This window comes from Mya arenaria, chromosome 3 (genome assembly GCF_026914265.1).
Source record: "Mya arenaria isolate MELC-2E11 chromosome 3, ASM2691426v1".
Classification (NCBI taxonomy): domain Eukaryota; kingdom Metazoa; phylum Mollusca; class Bivalvia; order Myida; family Myidae; genus Mya; species Mya arenaria.
The window spans coordinates 17,771,814-17,785,895 of NC_069124.1; the positions used below are offsets into that span (position 1 = coordinate 17,771,814).

Consider the following 14,082-nt stretch of genomic DNA (forward strand, 5'->3'; position numbering starts at 1 on the left):
AAACTAAAAATTCCTTCATTTAGCGTAGATCTTAATATTTATGTGTGAGTCTCCTATTTAAGCAATTCGACATGGAATAATGAAATGCATGCGTAATGATTTTTTAGTTGAAAATGTATTGTTAAAATCATAAACTGCGGACGCATTCGTCCTATTGTTACCCTGTCTTACAATGATCTCATGCATAACTGTTAACTGTTGAAAACATCCAAATGCCTAGCTTTCCTGGTATCTCCTTGGTGCCTTGGTCCAATTCGAGAGGAGATTGCGAAAAGGTTCTAAATGACATTAAATAAAGAAGAAGAAAAAACCTTTTCGCTTTCAGCCCTCGAATTACTAAGCAAATAAGAAGGCATAGAATGACATTAATGTAGTGGTATAGGTGTCCTCATCCCACCCAAAAGATCGTACCAACACCAGGCGTAGGTTCCAAAGCCCTTTCAAAATTGACCCCAGTGCTTGCTTCTACCTAGGGCACAGGCGCGATAGTGATTTATATTGGCGTGGAAGTATATTTCCAGTCAAGATAAGATACTTGGTAAAAACTCAACTAAAGAAAAGGGCATTCGCAAACCATAATCATCAGTTCATTCGGGTTAAGCCTTATACGTTACACTTATTGTTTAAAATGGAACGAAACAAAGCGAATCCCCGTTACCATGCCGTTGATTGCATCATTTCTCCGGCATTATCAAATGATCCACGTATATTGACTGTTTTATTCCATAAGATGGGCGCTAAAATTGTTTTCATTATGGCATAGTCCGCACTCATTTAGTTTTAAGGTCAACATAAGATTTTTGGAACATGCATCTTAATTTGAATTTTAAAGATTGCTAGACTTCAGGAGTACAAATTTAAATACTACCGAAATAAGATATGCATTTAAGCTAAAAACATAACTATGTCGGTGCATTATTGAAACGATGGCCTGCCCAGTACATATACGATGTTAACAAGATGGCCTACCAATGTTAAATGTCAAAATCTAAGTGAATGGTAGTATTGATGTCCGGCTTATATCAAAGGCATCATCCGTTTGAGACCTTTTAGGGGTACCAAATTCTATTCTTGTTTATTCCCAGAACATTTTCTTAAGTGAAATGGTGGTACCAATTGAGCTACAGCTGTATATGGAGAAATATTTATGAAAGAACTACAGCAGTAAATATAAATGAAATACTACAACAATCATCAATTACAGCAGTAAATATAAATAAAAACCTACAACAGTCATCAATTACAGCAGTAAATATAAATGAAAACCTACAAGAATCATCAATTACAGCAGTAAATATAAATGAAATATTATAACAGTCATTAATTACAGCAGTAAATATAAATGAAATATTATAACAGTCATCAATTACAGCAGTAAATATAAATGAAATATTACATCAGTCATCAATTACAGCAGTAAATATAAATGAAAACTTACAACAGTCATCAATTACAGCAGTAAATAAATGAAATACTACAACAAATCAATTTCAACAGTAAATATATTTATAGCTTTAGCTACATCTTACATTAGTATTTTGCTAGTTTACAGCTGAAGCCGTATTTTATGCACCACCTACAGCTGTATTTTATAGCTGTTTGTATTCTTTTAGGTCGCGGTTTTATTTTATTAATAGAGACAAAGCTACATTTATATAGCTATAACTATGAATTGATTCGTTATTATTGTCATATATACATTTGTAGTACAGTTTGAGCCACTTTGTATGCCATACATTTGAGGCTCCATGACAATCTAGAATTCTGCGCAGGAATTTAAATTATTTACTAATGCCTTTCATGTGTTAATCCGTATACAAAATCTTGTTTCATCCTTTGGGTGTTGTTAGTTAAAGTTAAAAGTGATAAACAATTAAACACTACAAAACCATTGACAAATAGAAAAAAGAAGTTTTGTTCATAAATTAATGATTATGTAGTTTTCTGACTTGGAGTGCTATCGTTGTAACCATGATAAATGAAATTTTCCAATTGATTAACGAAGAACGCAGTTGTTATAGCGTATAGAACGGTTATTGACTAAGATGAAAGAAGAGAAACGTTCATGCCTCGATAGAAATGATGGCCTCTGCGCAAAGACGCTTTCGGCTTTGTTGATTTCTTTACGCATGTCAATTCATTTGTTTTTATAATAACGCCTATTTTTGTAAATTTAATTTTATACATTACAAACACACGTCGTAAACATATACATTTTGAAAAATATCTTAATTAGTTCCCTTTCTATTATGTGATATCTCAATTTAAATTATGATATGTTGTTGAGTTAAGGATTATGAATGGGATTTGAAAAAACATTTCATTTCAACGAAGAAGATAATTTTGACGATATTTAATGTGTTGGCTTTCATTATCAATAGAAATTCTATCAATTTCAAGTATAAAATCAAAACGTAATTATTTAGATATTATTTGAAAAAGAACAGAAACTCGATGTGAAGGTTTTTGTAGCCATTCACATATCCCACAGTTACAGTAATTATCAATTAATCTTTCATTGAATTGAAGATGCGTCTTCCCAATAAATTACACGCCGAGTGAGCATGAATGGTTATTCCACTCATTTCGCGCGTGTCGTTGGAATTTAATGTCATTAACTGTGATGCTAACAAGACACTGTAATGAGGCTTTAGGGTAACGTTCAATAATACATTGATATCCTTTAGTCTGGACTAGTTAATGGCTATAAGTCATTTTTATGTAGCAGGGGCGAGTTGCGTAGGCAGGGCGCTATTCGACAGGACCGCAATAGAGGACTTACTCCCTAAGCAAGGGTTTGCTTTCCAAATTGCTTTTCAAAAATGAACAAACAAAACACGAGGAACCATTCGTCCAGAAGGTCTATATCAAGTCTAAGTCACACCAACATTGCAAATGCGAAACGAAGTCTAAGGTAGTAAACAATTGATAAAAAGGTTCAGACATCTCAGAAGGTAACGAAGAGGCTAAAAAAAGGTTTCAGAGCCGTCGCAAAAACACTGATCACAACAAAATATTGGCTGTAAACGATTCTGTTTCCAAGGCGGTACCTTACAATCCTTGATTTACATGCCTAGTATTTGTTATGTAATATATATGCACTGTGCTGTTTGTGGAGTTTTGTGCTGTTGTTCCATGTTTCTTGTTTGTGATTTTTGTTTCTGTGTTCTATGTCTTTGACGTTAACCCTGTGCCATTAAACGGGGTTGGGTTTATGTTTAAACTTTTGGCTACAAAGCATGTGTCTGTAGTTTTTCACATAAGTATTCATTGTTCGCATATAGTTTTCCGAGAGGTCTTATTTGCATCGGAGATTGGGTTTCACTCTTTTGCAACCTTTTGACGAACTATCTATCTGTTATTGTTAAATGCCGAGAGGCGACTGCACGATGTTTTATCGGCGACTGGTTGCCAATGACTGTCGATTAAACGACCTGTCTACATAGGTATCCCACAGTTTACATTACGATGCTTTATTATATCAGCTATTTGGACATATCATTATAGTATGTGAAGAAACGAAAATAGCATACAAGGCTGTACAGCATTATGGCAGGAACTTTTTTCTTGAACACGTGATTGGCGATTCTACCCTAATTCTAAATATGGGCAGAAGTGGTTGCAACGTATTCAGCGCTCGCCATTTGAATCAAACGCGATGATTTCGCATTGCAGTCGCAAAATTGGCGTTATCAATGTTTTAACAGATTATTTTGAGTCGATACCTCCTACGCAATGGCATGTTATCTAAGGCGCACCCCGAGGGGACAGGGTCGTAGAACCACAAAATGCCCATTTAGAATCTGTCTCTTGAGCGCTCTAATGATTACTGCTTACGAAACACCCGCCATATAGTATAACAAAAGTATGTGTCGTGATGCACAGTATTCAAAGCAAAACAGTTTCTGGTGAGAATGACTTGTGCCAGCATCAATTGATTGAGCAGATATGTTGATGTTTCAGTCTTGCTATTCCCGTATACTGGTTTCTCTTTTTTCTCTTTTTTCGGGATAACACATAATTTGTTGACTTCATTTCGTATTCAAATCTGTGTTAAATATTTTTTTTCTCTCCAACCAAGAACATTCCAGTTAAATTGCAATTTTAAAGAATTAGGGCTAGTAAATGTAACTAAATTTGCATTCATTTGTCGACCAAAACGTCTTCAGGATTAATTTACAGGATTTAAAGACAATTATACATCCTAACTTATGTCATTTAAGGACTCTGGAACTGAATTAAGTCTAAAAAGATTTAAATTTTACTACTCATTTCAGAGACTTGAAAGCCCGTAGCAATATGTTATCTTAAAGTGAATAAACTTTTAATCATGCGCAAATTGCGTCGTTCTACAAGCGGAAGAAAATGCACCCTTTCAATCAGCCATGACACACAACATCAGAAGAGAAATATTTAGGCAATGTATAAACATATGTCTGAGAAGAAACGCAAATAAATTAATCCGCCATTTTTTAAGCGAATATCCGAGCAATGCATTTTTGAGTGTCTAGGGAATACTCTTGGTTTGTAAATCGGTTTATTAACTTGTTAACCGATCTTTTGTTGTAATGGATAGTCCCAAAGTGCCTGTTTTGAATTCCATTACAAAACTATTTTTGTTATGATCCGTTTGTTCTTGTTCTACAATTGTTTCCCCAAGAGTGTTTATGAATATGAAGAAATGTATTAATTTGTTCTGTATGATCTTTGATTGTCTTGACATTGTGAAAGTACAAACACCAGAATTAATAGAAAAAGCAGCATCAGTTGTATGGTGTTCTAGTCGTCAATAACATTTCATAAATCTAAAGGATATAATGTTAAATGCATTTACAAATGGGGTTAACAGGCATGCAAATGGTCCTAAATATCTTAGAATAATGTTGTTTTAAAAGGTGATTATACGTTGAATCGATACAGCATTGGCATTTATACATTCAGTAGGAAAACGGGCTTCTGATGAACATTCACAACGTCATGCGACCTTAATAAAAGAACTGACGGAAAGTTACAATTGTTACCATTGATTTATATATTTCCTTAGTTACATAGCACTTGCACTTTTGTATGCGTCACTAATTGAACATAGCAAACACTATCATATAAATATTTACAACATGCATACACATATTTTCAAAAAGATTTGATTGTAATAACGACAATATGGCAAGTTTGTGCGGCAAATGTCACCACTAAATGTTTTGAAAATATTTTTCAATAGTCCAGTGTTTAAAACACTGCGTTGCCATTAGCTCTTGACTAACACAGGAATCTGACGCTGCATTCCCATTGGCTTCTGGTCTGTACTGAAATCTGTTTGCAATGCCATTTCGACCTTGATCTGTTTTTTTACTGATAAAATCTGTTTTGTCTGCAAATACTTATTTTCTGATAAGCACACATCTATAAACGAGCTGTATAAAAATCCCCTCATCTTTATTTCTCTTCCACTAGATTTATCAGCGGAATATCAAATAATGCATATTGCCTTTGTACATAAACATTTACAAGCTCGATCAAAGCTCTGATAAAAAAATGAATAATGCTTCCTGATTATGTGGTTTTGTTTTCTTGTGATGAATAGATATTTAAAAGTTAGGGACGGTCCGCATTATTTATGTAGTCTTACTTCAAATGGAGCTGTGCTGTATCATTAGTCTTTATTACGGCCATATCTTTGGACAAAATTGTCGGGTTTCTTGAAGGCGTATGTTGTAAGTTTATGGCTTGGTTTTAATCAATGACGTCGGACAGCCAACCAGTCTGGCATTTACAACACTGTTTTCTCCTTGGTCTTTGTTCACCTACGGGCGAAGGAAATAAAAGAAATGTGTTTTGCCAAATATGGATATTGGATTGCTGCAAGGTTTATTTTCCTGGCACAGTATATACATTAAAATGATAAGAGCCAAATCTGAACAATCGCATTCCATATAGATTTGAGATATTACCGGTTTAAAAAAAACACACATGCAAATCGTTCATATATTAGACGTTAAAGTAGGGCCTGCACGTTAAGATGGAAATCTTCATTAAAATGGCCTTGTTTCAGTGTAATCAAACGCTGAAATCATGTTAATTGCATTAGACTCCTCACATTAAATGTATCAGTAAAACACCTTTTTACACTGATGAGTACATGATGATAAATACAGTTTTTCTTTAACTTTGCATTTGTTTTAAATAAAACACGTATTCGTTTATAAAACAAAACGTTTCAATAGGTTAAGGCAACGAAATGGCTTTTTGAATTGTCGTTTTTATAATGCGTGCAGTGTAGTTGACATACTCCGATTATTGAATATTAGTCCAATAATGGTCAATTAAACTGTCTACTAGTCTAAGATCGCATCGACACAAATAAAACGGGTGTAAGCAAATTAGACCTAATTTCGACCTACACCGATGTAAAGGTGAAATTCATTTAATTGAGTTGAAAAAGGTCGCACTTTCAATAAACCCATTTTTCCATTTAAACGAGCCAAGATTACGCCCCCTCGCTGGGTTTTCTTGTATAATTTTGAAAACCAAGGGCGTTGACATTGAATAATGCAGTGTTATATCGGCTACATTTTGTCTCTCCGGACCACCCTACTGAGATGGGTCTTTGTGTTGCATATCGACGTTAATTTCAAAAGTCTACAGCGCTGCACTTAATAATAATGTTTTTAAAGGCTAATTAGAGGCTAAGTGTAAACTATATAGACAGGCGTTGACTTGAATAAATGTTTTTACTCTTGACGCTCTCATAGTTGTTACTCCGTGATAAAAGCACTTAAAGAGACGCTTTTTAAATATGAAGGTCGGTCTTTTGTTGTGAGAATGAGAAGACGAACTATAATGGGTTATGTAAACATTCGAAACCCTTAAAATTTTCAAAAATTACATTTAATTAAATTTTAATTTTTCTGAAAACGAAGAAGTATTAGAAAGTACTATGTTTTGGGGTATGACTCGTTTTCTTGTTTTGTAGTTGTTTGTTTTTAAAATTAAATTTAAGCTGCATATATGACATTATTATAATGCTTTACTTGATTAGGTTTGCTCAATATCTGGCGGAATTAAGCTAACGATGTACGTATATGTATTTCTGATTTTGAGATTAGTCCATTGATATGAGTGGGTTACCATTTGAAATGCATAAGCGTTCCCACAGAAATAAAAGACTCCTAGGATCTATATCTCTTGCTATCATAAATATTCCTTGATACACGGCTCATAACACCCGTCATTTCAGGGAAAGATTTATGTTACAGAAAATACAGTAAAAAGCAAGTTTCGAGGATATTCTTAGAACGATGTATGTGATTTAATTGTCTGAGATAAGAACGGAACAAATTTGGTAATTATTCCTCTAATTCGGCTTGCGTTTGTCTGTAAGAAGACTCAATTATACAACTTTACTATCGAATAAAAGCGTGGGCCACATATAAATATCTCATTATCTTAAAAAGTTCTAGGAAAGTTAACTTGAAAGAATAAGATGAAGGATTTATCGAAATGTCTGGCCACCATTGCCTAAGCGTGTCTATGCTCAGATTGATAACGATTTCTATTATTGTCTAAAGTCTACAAACAAAACTTGTCGCCAAGAAATACACATCTTATTTTAGACCGATGGAAAGCACGTCATTCTATCGGGCTTCATTGTCTACGAAAACAGGATTTAAGTCGATCTAAAGACCTTTTCAAGATGGCTGATGCTGATTTATGTTCAATGATAGAGGTCCCTTTACAAAGATGGAAGATTGTATTCCCTGATTCTGTACATGGAGTTGTGTTAATTACTGCATTGGGTCTTTGTATGTTCCGTAATCATGCATGTTATGTTAAACAGTTAACAAACAAACTTATGCATTCCTGTCAATGATTATTTTTGACACAACATTTGCACAGGTCTAAGCCATTTTGATCGTTCCATCGCTTGCTGATTTTGTCCACTACGAACTACATTTACTTACTTAACTTTCTTACATTGACGATAATTCTGCCGTACAGGTTATTGTTATTATTTTAAACACATATCTGTCTAATCTTCATCTAAACCAAGCCTTTGAAATAGTTCAATGCGAGGCCGACATCCCTTTCAAATCTTATTTGTTTATTATTTAAACATCTACCCACCAAAATACCTCAATGACATTCATATCAGTTTAGTTTAAACATATTTATTTTACAACGATTGTGAAACAAGTTAATACAGCATTATATTAATCACTCTCGTTGGCACGATTTTACGCGAGACTGTGGTCTTGTGTTGTGGGGGAAACCGGAGAACCCGGAGAAAACCGGCTTGGTGACCTCAAACCAAACTCACATGCGCCCAAGCCGGGAATCGAACCCGGGTCGCATATGTGAGAAGCGAGTGCGCTAACCACTGCGCTAACCGGACAACCAATCAGTTTAAAACAGCATTTTAAGTGATTTTAAGGTACCTCGTGCATAGTTTGGAATACAATTGTAACATTTTATTAATTTATTATCAGATTTGAGGGTTTGGTCGCTTCTTCGCACTTTTTCTTTTCTTCACCGTTTAATGACTTAAACTTCTTTTACGTTGACACATATAAATACTCAGAAAGTTATAGATATCAATCACTTCAATCGTAACTTTATAGAAATCGTTTGTGCTACTATAACATGGTCTGCGTTACTTAAGTGATGATGTGCTTTAAGATGTTTGTATTGTTTAAAATGCAAGTAGTATTGCGGGAAAAATGCGGAATTTAACTTAATAGAAATCGTTTGTGCCAACATAACATGGATTAATCTATGTGGCTTAAAGGATTAGGCGCTTTATGATGTTTGTATTTTTGGAGAATGCAAGTAGTGTTGCGAAAAAGATGCGGAATTCCATTCTGTAGCTATTGTTTTGCTACACCATCATTTAAGCATGCTTGAAACGAACAGAACACTGATTCACTTCTTTCGATACGACACGCTGGACGGATAGTGGCACAGCTGAAACTGGTATTGATGTATTTGATAGTTATGTGTACAATGTCGCTGACTATCTATCGGGGTTTCAGAAGCAATAGACGCTCCGATCCCATCAGTTGGCGGTTGGTGTAAATACTTTATGGCCTCGATTGTTGTCCTTCCCAAGTGATATTATGAATGGGAAAAATATCTGACATTTATCATAGGATTATTACGACAGAAACGATTTTATATCAATCATAATGACTCAGTAATATTGCTTTTTATCTGCTTTTGAATATTTTACATGGTTGAAATAAGTGCTCAAAACAGTATATCAAAGTTGAATAAGATTTGGTTAATGGATTACAAATACATATGACTTGGTTTGAACTTTTGTACGGTGGATGGATTATTTGCAATATAAACCGGTAAGTTGAATTAATTTCTCATTTTTAAACAATGACAGTTGCATAAATTGTTTATGATCGGAATGAAATATTCCTGTTTTGGTGTAATATAATATGTCCATCCTTTTAAACTCGAGCTCATTCATCGGCATACATTTATCTTAAAATACAATTGAACATAATAAACCCATTATATGAAATATGTCGACTGTGAAAATAGCATCATTTTTAATGTTGTTATTTAAATGAATTGAATGCGAGAATGAATGAAAGAGATTAGTTGGGAAATTACTGGGATATTATAGTTTAAAGCAAATTCAACATTTGCCAAATACAATTAAACTTATATCAACTGACTTACTGACACACTGAGTGAATTATAAAGTGATAGCTGAGTGAATACTACTACATGAACGAAGTAAATAGCAAAGAAACGAATTAGTTAATTTGTGCATATCTAACTGTTATCGAAATAATTTAAAAGATGATATCCTCAAATCCTCTCAGATGTTAAAATGTGATAAGGCAATTGTAAAAATTGCCATGTATCAAATTTTAATCCCGCGAAGAACCATATTTATTCACTCGCTCCCATCTGTGTTTTTTCAGGTGTTTTGTGCCTGTTCAAATTGATGTTTTATCTGTAACAGTTCGTATGGTATCAATATGATATTATTGAAAGTTATTAATTCATTAAGTAATATCGAATTATACTAAATTACCAAAACAGAAATCCACTAGCGATCGGTTGAAACAGCCTTCACAGATGCAATTCATGAAACAAATACTTTAATCACGGTAATGAAGTGTAAGAACACAATTATTGTCCTGAAATAATGTTCAGGGACTCAATATAAAGAGTTCTACTGCAAATTTAATACCCAGATGACATCGTCAAACAAGTATTAAAGTTTCCCATAAATATACGAATCTTGGCTCGTTAACGACTTGTGGTGGAATTTGAGAGTTAGGCTGAAACAATTGAATTCTAAATACACTCCAAACTGGCTATGTCGACGTCGGATATCTCGACTTTCCGGTTGTGTCGACTTTACCCCGGTCCCGAATGTATTCCTTCTTTTTCTATATAAAATAAATCTGCTTGTGTCGATTTTTCTATCTCGATTTTTTGTTATGTCGACCTGCTATTTCAGTGCCTATGGTCGAATTTCACACATGTAGATCATTCGTAGAATATATAGCAATTTCACAAAATTTTCTCTCTATATATAGCATTTATTAAATAATGAGTAGCAACGATGCATCATTACGTTCAGGAGTATATAGGTAAACGTGTACTTAACAAAGCCAGCAAAAAAAATAAAAATAATATAGGTTGTGTATAACCAGGCCTAGACAACGAATTATCGTTCTGTCGTACCTAATATCAGTCAAACTATGTTCCGTTCAGGAAATATGACCGTAAATGGATGACTGTCAATAGTAATGATAACATTTAGAACACAACATAACTGTTAATGTAATGAACGTTCCAAAGTGTTACATCATTTATAACAGATTCTGATAGTTTGTGTCATAATATAATTTATAACAATATTATCTTGTTTTTTTATTTGCCGGCTATACTAATAGCTTTTCTATCTCACACCAAAGTCTTTGCAGAGAAACACACATCATATAGTATGAATGCTATGAACATTGTATAATGTTTTATGCAATGCACATATCGTATCGTATTAAATTTTGTATTCTGAAATCCATCAAATGTAGTAGGTATGTGCGAATCACAAGGAACAGAACTCAGCATATTATATTGCATTCAAGTCAAAGCCTTTCGACACTGCTGAATTATACGATCTATTTTCAAGAACTATCAAGGCTATGGCTATGGTAGGGTAATGGTCATTGCAATTAGCAATACTTTGTTCAACAATGTCAATATGTGGTTCAAAGGACTTACTAACCGCGAAAGTAGTTCCAAAGGTGTTTAATTAGTGTATGAGAATATGTTTCAATCAATAAAAAGTTGGGGGGGGGGGGGGTTCACATTTACGTACACATTATTAAACACCCAATATTTGGCTAATTAAATTTTCTATACTAAACAATCCAAAAAAAAGAAAAAGAAAAGACCCCGTACGTATAAACTCATTTCTGTCAATGCAATGCGTCTACTTCGATGGTTTGATTTGAATAAAAATCGTAATTATATACATTATATACATTCACTTATATAGTCAGATGTTTTGAACATGTTAGGCCAACGGTTATAACAAACAGTGACGGAAGCCGTGCTAGATCTGCAGTTCATGAATCCTCTCCTGGGCTGCATTTTATTGCTTATCTCAGGTGTCTGTGAAGAAAAATATCTTGTAGATTCTAAATTACTAATAGGTTTAGGCTTCAAATTTAATTCAAGCAAGTCTGTTTTGTGTAACTGTGCACAGATCGTTTACACAAACATAATGGCAATTTAAACTGCATTTCAACGCGAATATAATTGAAAGACAGATGCTGACAAAAAAAACACATATTGAAAAAAGGGCGTTACATAAAAGCTAGAGGGTGGGGATGTGCATTCGATGAAAATCACGTGATTGTGATGTGTGGGTGTGGGATGAAGCCGAATAGAACAGTCTAGAATTCAAGTAGTTGTTGTTGTTGTTGTGTGTAGCTACGACAATTGACTTACAAAGCGGTACTCAATCATTTAATAAGGACGGAGTAACCTTTGCTCAAGGAGGCTGGTCAAACTGGGCATGTTCATAACGCGTTGGTTCAGCATTAATGATTTTTTTATAACCAATGAGATGAGATGACTGAAATATGCTGAAATTGGTTTGCTTATACGAGGGCTTTCATTATAATACATGTATAGCCCAACTGCAGCTCATTTTCGATTCATATAATTATGAGCTATTAACTGTGAATTTCTACTTTTGAGAAAATAAAGATGTAGCTATTTATCTAGTTAAATTTCGGTAATTTGATAAGTTTTTCTGGTCCCCTATCTACCTATCAAAGGGGCACTACCGCATTTTGTAACGATAACTTTTCAAGAAAAAAAACATTTACAGTTGAACACCGTTAATCCGAAATCGTAGGGACCAAAACAAATATTTCGGAATAGCGATATTTCGGATTAACAATTATCCATTTTCATAGTTGAAACAAACAATTATGATAATTTCTACTAGTTGCAACGATTTCTTCCAATATTATTTTCATAAGGGTTGTGTGTATATTAGATACCATATGACGTATTAGAATGTTTTATGCATGCTCACGTTCAGAACGCTTTTAAATGCATTCATTTCAGCTGAATTGAGGACCGCAAGCTTTGCGCAATATATATATATAAATATTTTATTGATCTCACAAAAGTCCATGCAATGTGGTCGCACCCATCAGCATGAGTTAATGGTATTAACACGATAACTTCATCTTAAGCCCTGAAAACATCCTTTTAAGTAGACGTTTTCATTTACTCACAAGAACACAAAGCGGCATAATATTGACAATAATGTCTGCCTTAACTCTCTGGTAATTTTCATTAAGTTTTCACACGGATTCTCTCACATATCCCGAGCGGGCAACAGATTCATGGACCCCCGGGATCAATTATGTTCATTAAGCCCATAAATAACGTAGCTGGCATTAAAACCATGGGTTTTACTTACTCTTCTGACAATTTCTAGCTGCAATGCGTTAATTATTCATGTACATCTACAGGCAGACCTCAACAAATTCATGCAATAGCGTGATAAAGGTAGGTCTATTGGTTGTCAACTACACCATCAAAGGGATCTGTTAACAGAGTCATTCTGTCTTGTGACATGCAAAACAATTTCTGATCATAAACAATTTGAATTACAAGCATTGTCCAATCCCCGAATGATTGTACTTATACATTCTTTAAGAAGAAAAAGGAGCAGTTTTTAGGAATTTTGTTAGAAGTAGAAATGTCTTTTGAAAATTATGCTTATAGCAAATGAGGTGTATGTGAACGATAATAATGAAATATTAAGTCTTTACATTAGATTTAAGCCTTTGGATGTAATTAGTACATGGTTAAGTGGAGAGATTGATGATTGACACGGAATTCTGGAACATTTACATGTCCAAGCAGTCTATTATCTTCCTAAACACATCGTGCTTAAAGCAATTCTCTGTTAGTTATACAATGTCCATGAAGACAATAGTAGTATGCTGAAATGTATGAGGTACTCCCGTGGTACATGAGAAAAGTTAAGTAGGATGTAAAAAGAATGAAATAATTTAGTGGAAATAGTTGTTGTTAGCGACAGTGCGTATTTATTTTGCAGATGTCAACTTAGTACTAAGATTGTTATTATGCCCCCACAAAGTGGCGGCATATAGGGTTACCCTTGTCCGTACGTACGTCTGTCTGTCTGTACGTACGTACGTCCCGAAGATTGTTTCCGATCTAATTCTTGAAAACCGTTTGTCCAATCCTCACCAAACTTTAAACACATGTTTGTGACCATAATATCTTGATCAAGTTCGATAGTCATGGAAATCGCTTTAGTCATTTAGGAGTTACGGCCCTTTTTTGCCAAAAATACTTCAAAAATATATGTTTCCAATCTAATTCTTGAAAAGTATGTGTCCAATCCTCACCAAACTTTACATACATGATTGTGACCATAATATCTTGATCAAGTTCGATAGCCATGGAAATCGCTTTTGTCATTTAGGAGTTACGGCCCTTTATTTGCAAAAAAAGACTTGAAAAATGTGATAAAAATCGAAGTGGGGGCATCCGTGTCCT

The 14,082-nt window shown here is 34.2% G+C and overlaps 1 protein-coding gene across 5 annotated transcripts in view; it reads left to right on the forward strand.

The window, feature by feature from the left end:
* The window catches only part of LOC128227968 (MAM domain-containing glycosylphosphatidylinositol anchor protein 1-like), a 167,117-nt gene that overhangs the window by 89,246 nt on the left and 63,789 nt on the right, over window positions 1-14,082 (forward strand). Inside the window, exon 1 of one of the 5 annotated variants that reach the window (XM_052938956.1) lies at window positions 9,065-9,350. The exons of the other annotated variants lie outside the window; for them this stretch is intronic. The gene's annotated coding sequence lies outside the window, so the exon portion shown is untranslated. Of the gene's footprint in view, window positions 1-9,064; window positions 9,351-14,082 lie in introns of those variants that run through there. 5 annotated transcript variants of the gene reach the window in all.